A 13,410-nucleotide genomic window follows, 5' to 3' on the forward strand; every position below is an offset into this window, starting at 1 on the left:
GTTATTGTGTGACTCAGGAATTTTTTCCTTAACTACTTTTGCATGTACTTTGACGTTGTAGGCATACACCACTAGATCTCATAATGTCTCATCTATCACGACATAACTAATCATAGAAACACTTAGGTGAAATTCATTAAATGGATCTTAACTCATCATGTTCTCATATTTGTTAAAGCTTCCAACTTTTGCACATTAATCTTGAATATGGACATGTGAAAACTATATTATTATTAACCTATAGTCATGACTCTTCATAAGTTTTGAATTAAAAATAAATTTAATTTAAGACAATCTTTGTGGGATGATACCCTTACGTTTATCACTTGATGCACTTGGAGTGTGTATACTTGCACATGTAAAGAGCCCAACAAGTTTTTGGTGCAGCTGTCGGGAATTGTATTATTAACACTTTGATTTTTACTGAAATTTGTGAAAAGTGCATATGAGCTTTTGAAGTTTTTTGTCTTTGGGTGACACTACAAATGTGTGACTATTGCATGATCTAGTTGTTGACCCTAATTTATAGATGAGACACTGAATCAGAAAGAACACTTGGAATTTCAAGAAGATACCAGATTGCACTTCAACAACCAGGAACCCTTGTCCTTGTTGTTTTATTTGAATACCTAGAAGAGGAATTTGAAGAAGATAAACAAGAAGAACTCATGGTTTAAATTGACATCATTGACATAGCTAGTGATAGGGAAAGGAATATCAGAGATTATGTTGTTTTTTATCCAATTATCATGAACACTGGAATCATTAGGCCTAAGATCATTGTGGCTGAGTTTGAGTTTAGCTAATGATGTTCTAAATGCTACAAACTATTGGCCAATACTCAAGGGTTTCTATTAATGACCCTCTTCTCCATTTAAGGCCATTTTTAGAATTCGCAAGAAATTTTAAAATCTATGGAGCCTCTAATGATGCTTTTAGGTTGAGGTTAAAGGATAGAGCAAAGACTTGGCTCAATTGCTTGGAACCAAACTACATTGACACATGGAATGATTTGGATGAGAAGTTATTAGCCAGATATTTACCTTCTATCAAGAATGCCAAATGAGAAACGAGATCACATCATTCCAACAAGGAAAAGATTAGTCTTTATTTGATGCTTGAGAAATATTTAAGGAATTATTGAGGCAGTATCTATACCATGGAATTCCTATTTGTATTTAACTTGAGACATTTTACAATGGACTAGTTCCATCATCAAGAAATATGATGGATGCATCATATGGAGTTGCCTTATTATCTAAATCCTATGAAGAAGCTTACAACCTAATTTAAATTATTACTTCCTGTGAGTGCACTTTCTCAATTAGATGTTTTGTATGATGTCAAAACTAGTATCTTTAGCGTTTCTGTATATTGGACGGTATCATCTAAGTCGTGATGTGCATTTTAGCATTAGAAAGCATAAAAACATCTTAGAATGCATTTAGAAAACGCTTTGGGCATTAAGAATAGATTTCATGCAGTAAAAATCATTTTCAAGTGAAAAACAGGTCCATGTGTTGACACATGTAAGTGATTTTTAAAGCCTGTGGCCACTGTAATGCATGATACATGCAGCTTTCATGTCGACACATAGAATAAATGTTTCTTCTATGAGTCGACACATACGAGGAATGAGTCGACACAAGTGGATCAATATTAAATCATGTAGGCTTTGTTTGCATGAATCAACACATACTGTAACTTTTATTTGTATGAGTCGACACATAGAAGAAGTTTTGTCTCTACGAGTTGACTCATACGACTTATATGTCGATACATGCAACTCATTTTTAAAGCCTGTAACTTTTGTTTCTGATGAGTCGACACATGAACTGATGTGTCGACGCATGCACTTATATGAGTTGACACATGAATCATATGTGTCAACACATGCTGCGAAATTTTGTAAAATTTGCATTCTTTTTCTAAACCTCTTGTTTTCTTTTGCCTCCAACTTGCATACATATAAATACCTCACACATGCATCATTCAAAAGTTGATGAAACTATAAACACGTACAAAGATTGCTCTTCATCTTCAACCTCACATTTATGCATACACACAAACAAACTACACATAATCATTTTTTGTTTGGGTACCATCTAGATTAGGTTGATAATGTCCAATTTAGGTTGTTTAATTGTAAATTGGGTTGAGAATCTTTTAGGGTTTCATTAGGAAAAACTGTGAGAGTTTATCCTCCAAAATCAAGGTGTGGATTTAGGGGCTTGTACAAGATTTTTTCAATTCAGATTCGTTCGAGTGAAAGCTTTAAAGAATGAGAGGTTCTTGTAAAGGAGTAGCGTGAGACGGTGAATCGATTGGAAATCTTGGGTGACAACAACTTTCAATTTGGATTCGACTGAGTGAAAGCTTTGAAGAATGGTGGTTTCTTGCAAAGGAGTAGCGCGAGATGGTGGATCATATTGGTATTGCTGAGTGACTTAATCAAACTAATCAAGGGAAGAGAAAGTGTTATGATCAACATCAAATATAGGGTTTGTAGGGTTGGAATGCTACATTTCTCTTGTAAACAAATTTTGCAAAGTAAGATTGATTATCTCAATTCCTCTGGAATTAAGGGCAGAAGTAGCCATATCGAGGACGATTGGTGAACCACCTAAACAAATTCTCGTGTCCACTCTCTATCTCTCTCATTTACTTTCAATAGCAAATTATTGAATTCTAAAATTGTGTAATTGATACAATTAAATTGATTCGTTATTGTCTCAAAAATGTTTTGTTGTGTTGATTACAATTTTTGTGATTGTAATTGAATTTCATAACAAAAAAACCTTAAGAAAATTCTAGTCAAAATTAACTGCACAATAAGTGTTCAATAAATTGCTTCACTTAATTTTGTTTAAATCATTTTATTGGAAATTGATTACTTGCGTATTTTAATTCAAACGGATTGTGGTGATCGTAGAAACATATTGATTCAATAACTTATCATTATCATTGCATGTTTTAGCGATTTTTAATGCATATTCGAGTTTTCTGATAACGGTTCGAATAAGACAAATTGATTCGGGCGTGTTCTGGTGTCCATAGTTAAAATTGTTTTAAAACTGTATTTTCAACAAAAAAAATTAATTGGAGATCTATTAACTCCCCTCTAGATAAGTCGCCTTCGTATAACACTTACAACACTTACCAATGTCCAGTCATTATAGCATCTATAACATCAATTCCAAAGAAGCAAGCTTGTATGTAAAAGTTCGCTGAGAGTACAACTCTTGCTAGTCAAGTGGGCCAAATTCACCAAATGATGAAAATTGTAGAAGCCTCTTGACGCGCCAATTCTTGAACCTGTCTAGGTTGTGAATGATGCATCTAAAGTTGCAAGTGTTTAGTATGGGAAGCCCATTTGTTTGAGGAATGTTCAGCAAACCTAGTTTTTGTTAATTATGTGGGTAATCAAAAATACAAAAATCTTTACATCAACACATACAATCCTGGATGGCGTAATTATCCAAACTTTTATTGGATTAATACCCAAAATCAATTAAAGCCTCAATCACCATAGATTCCACCTAGTTTTTCTGCATTAAAGCATGTAGTGGCTACACAAAGAAACAGCTAGTTGGAAAAAATTATCAAGTTTTTTATACAAGAAACAAAGAATCAGTTTCAAGCTCAAGGAGTCAACATAAAATTGTAGAATACCAGGTTGGGTAGATAACTTCTACACTCAATGCAAGAGCCATGGGATAACTCCCAATTTCTACGGAAACATTTGCATCTACTTCGGGAACCAAGAGCGTTGAAATTGTAAGTTCATTTCATTGAGGAGTGGAAAAGAATATGAAGTACCAAGTAAACAAAAACAAGACCGACAAAGGAATAATTTGAAGTCTTTTGAAGCGCCAAAATAGAAGCACTAAGTTCATGCAACAGAGACTCCTTTGGTTGAAGCAAGAAAAGAGGGACTACAACCCATGAATCCCAATCCGAAGACTTTTGACACGACACCTATTAATGCAAAGGTGTCCCCTGACATGCTACATTATAATTTGTTGATCATTTTTAAATTTCAGGGGTGCAATCAACTACCTAACTAAGATTATAATATGCCTATTAACTCCCTTAATTGCCCTTTTGCTTTTAAAACTTTGCACTAACAAATGCCCATCTTGGTAATTTGCTAAATCAAACTACTAATAGACCAATCAAATGTACCCATTGTTACAAGTGGCACCATTTTCTCAATGTTTCTATTGCTTTTTTCCTATCTACCATTAAACCATTGAGGAATACTGAATTTCAACATTTCCCTCTCATTTCCTCCTGTTACACGGTAGACAAACGGTTTATAACAAGTGGCCATTTCTCTCTCAATCTCTCCTTTACATTCATTCTTCATCCTCCCTGCTCTCTCCTTTGTCTACGCCGAAGCACTATTTCCTCATCCACCAGGCAACATCTCATCACAGTTCTTCGGTTTCCATAGGTAATGAAATCTCTGCGTTTAACCCTTCTCTCTTCTTCTTCTTCATGTTATAACTTTCGAAGCTGATTTTCGTGAGTTTCTTTTCCAAAACATTTGTGACTTTCTTTTCCAAAATGGTGTTTAAAATGTAGAAAACACATAAAGTACTGATTTTTATAGTTCTCTTTCTACTGATTTTGTTTACTGATGTTAAAGTTCTGATTTTTATGGTGTTCATCACAAATATGGACTATCCCTTCTCTCCCATTGCTCTGCCCCTTCATCTTCATCTTCATGTTTTATTCACATTTGTGTTTCACATTTTAGATTTTCAACATTTCATTTTACTTATACATGACATTTGTGTTTCCATTTTGGTTATTATGATTTGTTTTGGTCTAATGATGTTCAAAACACATAAAGTTTAAATTTTTATACTGTTATTTGTAGTTAAGTGTTGTTTAAGGATTGATTTTACTTACAAGGTTGTTTGTAGTTAATTTTGTTGAACAATTGTTTTTTATTCAGATTTGCCAAATGATTTATATTTACATGTTTATATAGTGATGTTTATAACTGATCCAAAAAGATAGCATGGTTTTTGGAAACTGATTTTTACGAAGTGGGTTCTACCATGTATGCTTCCTTTTGTTTATCTTTATGTTGTTGTTTCTGTTTTAAATGAATTTAACTGTCATCTTCTTCCTTAATTTTTGTCAACAAATGACATTGCAACAGTGCGGCAACATTGCAAAAGTGACGTAAACCCACACCTTCGAATTGGAGCTTCTCAATGGCTTGGATCTATGTTCCTCCATGATTTCGTTTTCCCCAATTGTTTGGTGGCGATTTCGTTTTCCTCAACGGTTTCACCGCATAACTGTTTGGTTCATAATTTTACCTTTCCCTCATATTTCTATTTTATCTGTTTTTGTCAACATAGGATTTTGCTTTAAATCAATAGGGGTGAGTTTTGGTTCAGCCTGAGTTTGCATTTGATTTCGAATCAGGTGCTGTTTTGTTTTGATATTGGTTTCCGTTGCAGTTCATTACAACTTTTTGGCTTTTTACAAGATATGCACTTAGTTCTGTTGAAGGGCGGGTTGCAATGGAATTCTTTGACCTCTTTGAAGCTAGCCAGGCAAAGAAGTATTGGTTATTAGCTTTATGCTAATCATTTCTACCACTTCAAAACTTTTATCTTTTACTTCATTTATATCTTCTTCATAATGCCTCATTCGCTTTTAAACTATATAAATATATGCATTCAAGTGTCACAGAGAATCTGAAGCTGGAAGGGATATCATCTATCTTGTAAATGCCAAGGCATTCCATCCCAAGTAAGTATTTTGAAGTTCATTGTCTAGCAAACAATGGCTTGAAAAGACATTATACATTACTGTCAATGACATTGGTGATATTATACATTACACTTGAATTAGAAACCAGATTGGAAACCACATTTTTATCATTCAAAGACATGCTTTTGTGGAGCAGCAAGAAAAGATAAATTCCACAACCATGTAGTATGAGAAACTGGTACTTCAATTCAAATTCTTGTGCATGTTATTTATCAATTTCTTATCCTTTTCTTAGTTTGTATTAATTTTCTCAATGAACTAAAATTGTGGTGATTTTTTAAAATAAAAGCTACATGATTTATCCTCAAGACAAAGTACTGATTTATGAGAAGGAAGACATAGTTAGAATGTCGGATGTTTTCGAACATAATAGTGAACCAAATAGGAATTCTTCATGTGAAATATCATGTTAAGTGTTTATTAAAAAAAGGTATCATGTTTAATTTCTTCTGCATAGGCCTGTGTTAAAACTCTCTTACTACTCCAACAAGGAACATAGCTAGACACTACAACCACACTGATCCAAGCATCCAACATGAGCTACATCGTATCCAGTACATTGTAAACAATATTAACCTCAGCAAGGAAAGACTTACATTGTAAAAATTAGATCATGCTTATGGCAAGACTACAACATCTAAATTTACTTGGACTTTTGGATTATTGCATAAAAAATAATGAAAACTTCTCATATATATATATATATATATATATATATATATATATATATATATATATATATATATATATATATATATATATATATATATATACTTTAAAATATGTCCCTATTGTACTTTTCACTTTTGTATTTCTATTCAAAATCATAACCATGTTGTAAATGATTGTATGTGATAGGCTATATTGATTTTGTTACAACTTTATTCAATAAATATCATTGATAATTTAATATTATACATTTAAATTTGAGATTATAGACTGATTTTGTAATAACTTGTACTTTTGCTCATAATCATTTAACTTTTTTTGTTGTTTATAGATTGTGAAGTATGGTGATTAAAAGTAAAAAACTAGAGCTGACATAAAAGTACACAAATCTCTGCATGTTAAAAAGTCTGTCTTTTTCTCAATACCTGCAAGTAGTAGTAATTGTCATGTCAATGTATTTCTTTAGCAATCAGCCTCGCCAATGTGTCCATCAATATATCTTTTTGATAACTCACACTTATCATGAAAACATGGGCAAACTAACTAATTAGTCCATCTCTACTAACCAGACTAATATTTTTTTTAACTATTTTGGTGGGAATAACTTTTAACAATAATAGTATAAACATACATTGGAGAATGACTTTTTTTTATGAGTTTAATACCTTTAAATTCATTGTCAAGCACTCTTTTTTGATGAATTTAATATTAGAGACATGCTTTTATGTGCCACATTCTATTGATTCTATTGATGTTTCTATGTGAATATTATATTGATGCTTCTATTTTTCAATAATAGTTGTCATTCAATTGCCTTAATTATATGTTACTTATATTGTTATTGTTATCGTTTTCACATGTCGAGAGTGCCTTCAGTAGAGCCTTTTCTGATTAATTATTACTACAATTTTTTTCATTTGTATATCACTTATTTAAATATTCACTTATGCAGTTTCAAAATCCCTCTTCTCAATATTGTGTCATGCTTTTGACTTGACTGATGATACTAGGTCTGCAAGGTCTGTTGTATGATGTTGCTGATCACAGCCTTGTGGCCGCTTTTCTGCTTCCCATGTCAGTTTATACTAATCCTACTATTTGTAATATATTTATTTTTACAATGCAAAAGGTATCAATAAAATAATATAATATTGTGATTGAGTCTTTGAATTATGACAGGTCTGTGTTTGGAAAATATTACAGAGAGCCAAAGAAAGATATTATAGAGAGGCAGCTAGCTAGGCCTGTGTTTGGAGATACATGTGATTGTTGATTTTCTCTGATTGAAGATATTGCAGAGAGGTAGCCAGGCCTGTGTTTGGAAAATATTACAAAGCCAAAGAAATCTGCTCCTCATCCATTTCACCATATTGGATAATTTATAAGGAGCTTGAATAAAAGATCATTTTGTTAGTGACTCTGGTGATACTGTGTACTACCAAGCAGATCCTAAACTTAGTGGCTCTTATGATGAAATTTTAGATTTTCACTATGGAAATTTGTCATAAAGTTAGTGCAATTAGTAGAATCCACTTCATGAAAAAAATTGATTGATGGAAATTAAAGAATATGTAGAGTATAAGATTACTCCCTCTGTTTCATAATAAGTGTCTCATTTGCACTTTTTTCATGTCTCAAAATAAATGTCTCTTTAGAAAATCAATGCAACATTTATTAATTTTTTCCACTACTATACCTCTATTTATTAACTTTCACGTTTTCCAACTACTCTACTACCTATAAGAAATAAGGGTACTTTAGTAAATGATATTAACTTTATCATTAAAACCAACACATTCGATTATTTTCTTAAGAACCGCGCAAAACTCAAATAGGACACTTATTATGAAACGGAGGGAGTATTATCATTCCTTCCTAACAGGTGAATTTTGTAACTTTTATTACTATTTACTATTTTACTTTATATGTCAACTCTAAATTAAATAATATTATTTATAAACGATAATTGATTCTGATATTCAGTTGAATATTGAGCCAAACCTGTAATTTCCAATTTTACTTTTTTTTATTTAACTAAAGCATCTCTTCATAAATAATGTAGTATTTAATGTATAAATGTTTCTTACAAATTACTCATTAGTTGATTCATTCTTCCAGTATCATATGTTGTTAATAGACTAAAAAATTACTCATTAGTTAATAAAAAACGGTGTTGCCATAAAGAAATAAAGGAGATCACCTTTTGATAATAAGAAACTGTATCATATAATTTAATAGACTAAAAATATTACTCATTATGTTTCTAACTAATGTTTAAACTTACGTATGATCTAATATATACCTATGGCATTAGAAGATTTGAGTTCTATAATTTTAAGTTTTTCAATTCCTTCTATTATTTGAATAGAATATGAAAATTCCTTCTATTATTTGAATAGAATATGAGATGTTTGGAACAATTTATAACCTAAATTGTATTATACAATAAATTTATTATTTCATATTTTATAATTGCAATTAAATAAATTAAATACCACTTAAAATTGAAAAATATTCATCTATGAAGTTTTCACGGGACACTATCACCACAATACCTTTTTTATTTTAATCAACAAAATATTATAAATATTTATAATTAACATAAACTCACTATTTTCACGGGACACTATCACCACAATAACTTTTTTTTTTTACAACAAAATATTATAAATATTTAAAATTATCAGTGATATTTATAAATGTTTATAATTATTAGTCATATTTGTAAATATTTGTAGTTATCAGACATATTTGTAAATATTTGTAGTTATCAGACATATTAAATTTATCATGGTGGTGATTTGATAAATTTATCATGTTCAGTTATTAGTGATTTTATAATAACAATTATATATCACCAACAACTTAGCCTTATCGAATTACCTAAGAAATGACTATTGTATTTCCATGTTTTTTTTTTACATATCTACTTTATATAGATTCATTTCATCTATATTATATTTTGTTAATCTTAAATTAACATTCCTCATTCAAATTTTTAAACTTTTTTTTTACGTTTGTAATACATTATTCATCTTAAGATTTGAATTACCCGTGCGGACGCACGGGTCTTCTACTAGTTAGTATATATAATGGTCATATTTTTAAAACCAATAGTATTTACCTAGTATTTATATGAAATTTTATAAACGTCATAAAAACTAGTGGGAAACCCGTGCATCCGCACGGGTTCTGGTTTGGACCGCGGATATGTCTCCAATTTGTCATGAGAATTCAAACAAATTAGAAAAAATAAAAAAATTATTGGAAAAAAGAAAGAAAATAGACAGCAAGATAATTGTATAAGTTTTTCAAAACTTTTATTGTTAAGAAAAATTATTATACACATAATTTGTAAAAAAACAATTGTGATCAGTAGTTTAATTTTTCCTGTATAAAATTATTTTGTACAACATAATTATCCTCAAATGTACATCAATAGTAATATGTATGAACGTTTTCTTGTCTACAACTAAGTAGTTTATCTAGATGTAACTGATTGTGTCCCGTGCCATTTTAAAAATAAAATAAAATAAAATTTATTAATAAGAAAATTTTAAATAAGTTATATTCTATACTTTTCACATATTCGATAAAATTTCTATTTTTTTTAATATTTGAATCAATAGTTTTATTGATCCCGTTTCATAAAATTTCTTGTTTTATAGGAGAGAAAAATTATTGAAATTTTATTAACTTTGACTTACTCTAACTATCAAAATTTATTATAAACGTGTAACTCAAGTATATTAAAATCTCACTCATTCTTTTTTTTTGCTAATTTACTTTCACCTTTCACCGTGCAATAAATAATTTTATGTACTACATACTACCTTCTTAGTTTGAAACGAATGAGTTCATGTCATTGCAATATATATAATTACTCTTGTGGAAAAATAGTTGACTGGTTGAATAAATTAATGTACATATGCAACCAATGTACATATTCAATGTACATATTCAGAAATGGAAGGATGATAATGAGTATAGGACTACAAAAATATTATCTTGTTTTACAATCAAAACTAAACAGCCAGAATTTTGTTCTCGCTCGTATAATTTCAATTTCTAAAGGAGGCCATGCTAACATGATGCACAGAGATACTACCAATCCGACTAAAACAAAATCCTCATAATCTCCTTGGTCAATGAAGTAGTATAAATTACTCAATTCCGCATATCATAATCTTCATATAGATTTTTAAATAAAATATCTATCATTAGAATTGTAATGGCCTTAAGTACACACGGAATGTAAGATGTCTCTAATGATACCAATTAATCAATCTTCTTCCTAGAGTTGTGGTTGAAAATATTTCTTCATGGACTCCTTTTTGTGTTGAGGATTACAACTGTGAATAGGGTGAAAAAGAAAAAATGTTGGTTACATCTGCTGCATAAGATAAATCAAGAATTACAAAATAGGAAATTTTCTACTGACAAAAGATCATTTCAAGTCAATTTTGTAACAATTTTTTTATCTAAATCCAAGAAGAGCATAATGTACAACATTTTCATTTTCTGAAGAAGAAGCTATGACAGTTGTAGGAATTGCTCGAATACCAGCAACCAATGCGTCTCCTACACAGGAACTACACTGGAACTTTTTCAAGGGATCCTGAACGAAAATCAACATGTTTTACAAACTTCTTATTAGCTGTAAGCATCAGTTTGTCTGCATTGTCATAGTTTTGAAAAAAAAAACATAACACTTATTAAGTTTAGAATTCATCAGTATATACATCGATCAATCATTCAATCATTAATGCCAAAACAAAATGTCTACATACAATTTATCAAGTTATCAAGCATAGACGATAATTAAAATCTACTTCACGTTCATAATAATACCAGGTTTTAGAACTCTATGTATGACCCCGTTAGCATGCAGCCAATTCATAGTTCGAGTGATATCAAGCGCAAATTTTATAGCCATGTGAAGGTATTATGGTTTAGGATGGGTACCTGTAAAATATTTTCGCAGTGCCTGTCCTGGTAAAGGTTTTGTAACTATTACCATTAGAGGATGCTTGCATGCTCCAATAAACTACAAAATAACAATCAAAATCAAATTAGTGAGAAAGCCATCTCCAATAAACTATTATTTTCATCAAGTTCATAATCAAACTCATTGTCTATGTTATCAAAACCTATCCTGAGACACCAATGAATTATAAGGTCAATTGTCAACCTTAAACAAAGTAGTTATGTTTAGCCAAAATGATAATTCAAAGTTGTTTATCAATAGTACTTACCGAGATTTATCTATCTTCATTATTGGACATCAAAGCCTTGTAACTTATGGGATTAGTCTTGGCTATTTCAAGATGAGAAAGACTTTGAAGGTCTCCCTTGTGTCTTTCTTGTATGTCAAAATCCTTGACAACCTGAAATTCACATCAGTACATTCAGTCACCAGTATATAAAATAATTTTAGTTAATATATCAAACCTCTAGTACTCCACATTTAGAAGCAATGATATGTGCAATTTCAAAAGCTCGTTGCAAGTCAGAAGAATATATTGCAAAGATCTTTGGTCCTGTAGATAGTTTATCAGCCACCTTTATTGTAAAATTTACAGAAATTTGGGTCGTGAAGTAGTTAAATAAATATAAGTAGCCAATTTGGTTTATACATAAAATTACGAGAGATTTCAACAAAAAGAACTTACTACACGTGCTTGATCTCTTCCTACTTCATTCAATTCAACATCTAAGTGTCCCTGTTAAATTTACATATATAGTTGTATTATATATGAATTGAACATTGGAAAATCAAAGCAAATTTTCATCATGATATCAGTTATCACTCATACCTAAACTTTTCTTTCAGCATTCCAAATTGTTTGACCATGACAAACCACAACAATCTTCAGCATAATCTGGATGAAGATGGTTATAACAAACATTCTTTAACCACAATGCTTGTAACGCAGCAACCACAATGCTTGTAACGCAACAACTACATTGACATCAATCTCAATTGTAACAGCGTGACCGTAATGTACGCAATAACAATGGTAATTCCGCAACCGCAAAGCTTATAACACTGCAATTGCAATGACAACCATCACAATATTCATGTATATTAGTTCTTAACTTTTAGCTTAATTGAGGAATACTATACCACTAACATCATGTAAAGAGAGTCAAACTGAAAAATGTATTAGTAATCTTTAATATATTTGAGTCAACCAACAAATTTTGGAATCACTCAAAAATTTCCCCATAAAGTAAAAGAAAACAACTAAAAGGCTTGATGAGTAACAATCTCTAATATACTTGCTAAAAACTCTCTATTTGAAGTGGAACAATCATGATACGATGGAAGGAATGAAAACTTACCAGACACATCAGTAGAGAAAGAAGTAACAACAACAACAATAGCCACAAAAGGTCTCTGACTTGCTCCAAAAAAAACTCATTGCAGAAAACTTCAACCCTTACTAATATCAAAACTATTAACAAACACAGTGAAAAGAAGATTGTCGAAGAACTAACCGTGAGTGTTGCAGAAACCTTCAACCATTAATAATGTCACAATTATCAACAAACAAAAATCGCAATGTTATCTACACATAATGAAATTGGTAACACTCAGATTGAAAATCAAGTGAAAAACCGAAAAAGTAATTGCAAAGTTGAATGCTTTAGGTTAAATAAAAATAACCCAATACAAGCTCGAATCTGTGGTATGAAGTGCAAGTCCGTGAACAGTCGAGCATTGGGCGAAACACTTTTATTAAATCTCTTTGTGATTGTAATTGAATTTCATAACAAAAAACCTTAAGAAAATTCTAGTCAAAATTGACTGCACAATAAGTGTTCGATAAATTGATTCACTTAGATTTGTTTAAATCATTTCATTGGAAATTGATTACTTGTGTGTTTTAATTCAAACAGATTGTGGCGATTGTAGAAACATATTGATTCATTAACTTCTCA

General features: G+C 30.8%; 1 pseudogene; it reads right to left on the minus strand.

The window, feature by feature from the left end:
• Window positions 1–11,726: 11,726 nt before the first annotated feature.
• LOC131624140 (phosphoglycerate mutase-like protein 4) lies at window positions 11,727–12,548 on the minus strand (annotated as a pseudogene).
• Between the last annotated feature and the right edge of the window lie 862 nt (window positions 12,549–13,410).

Source organism: Vicia villosa, unplaced genomic scaffold (genome assembly GCF_029867415.1).
Source record: "Vicia villosa cultivar HV-30 ecotype Madison, WI unplaced genomic scaffold, Vvil1.0 ctg.000106F_1_1, whole genome shotgun sequence".
NCBI classification, from domain to species: Eukaryota; Viridiplantae; Streptophyta; class Magnoliopsida; order Fabales; family Fabaceae; genus Vicia; species Vicia villosa.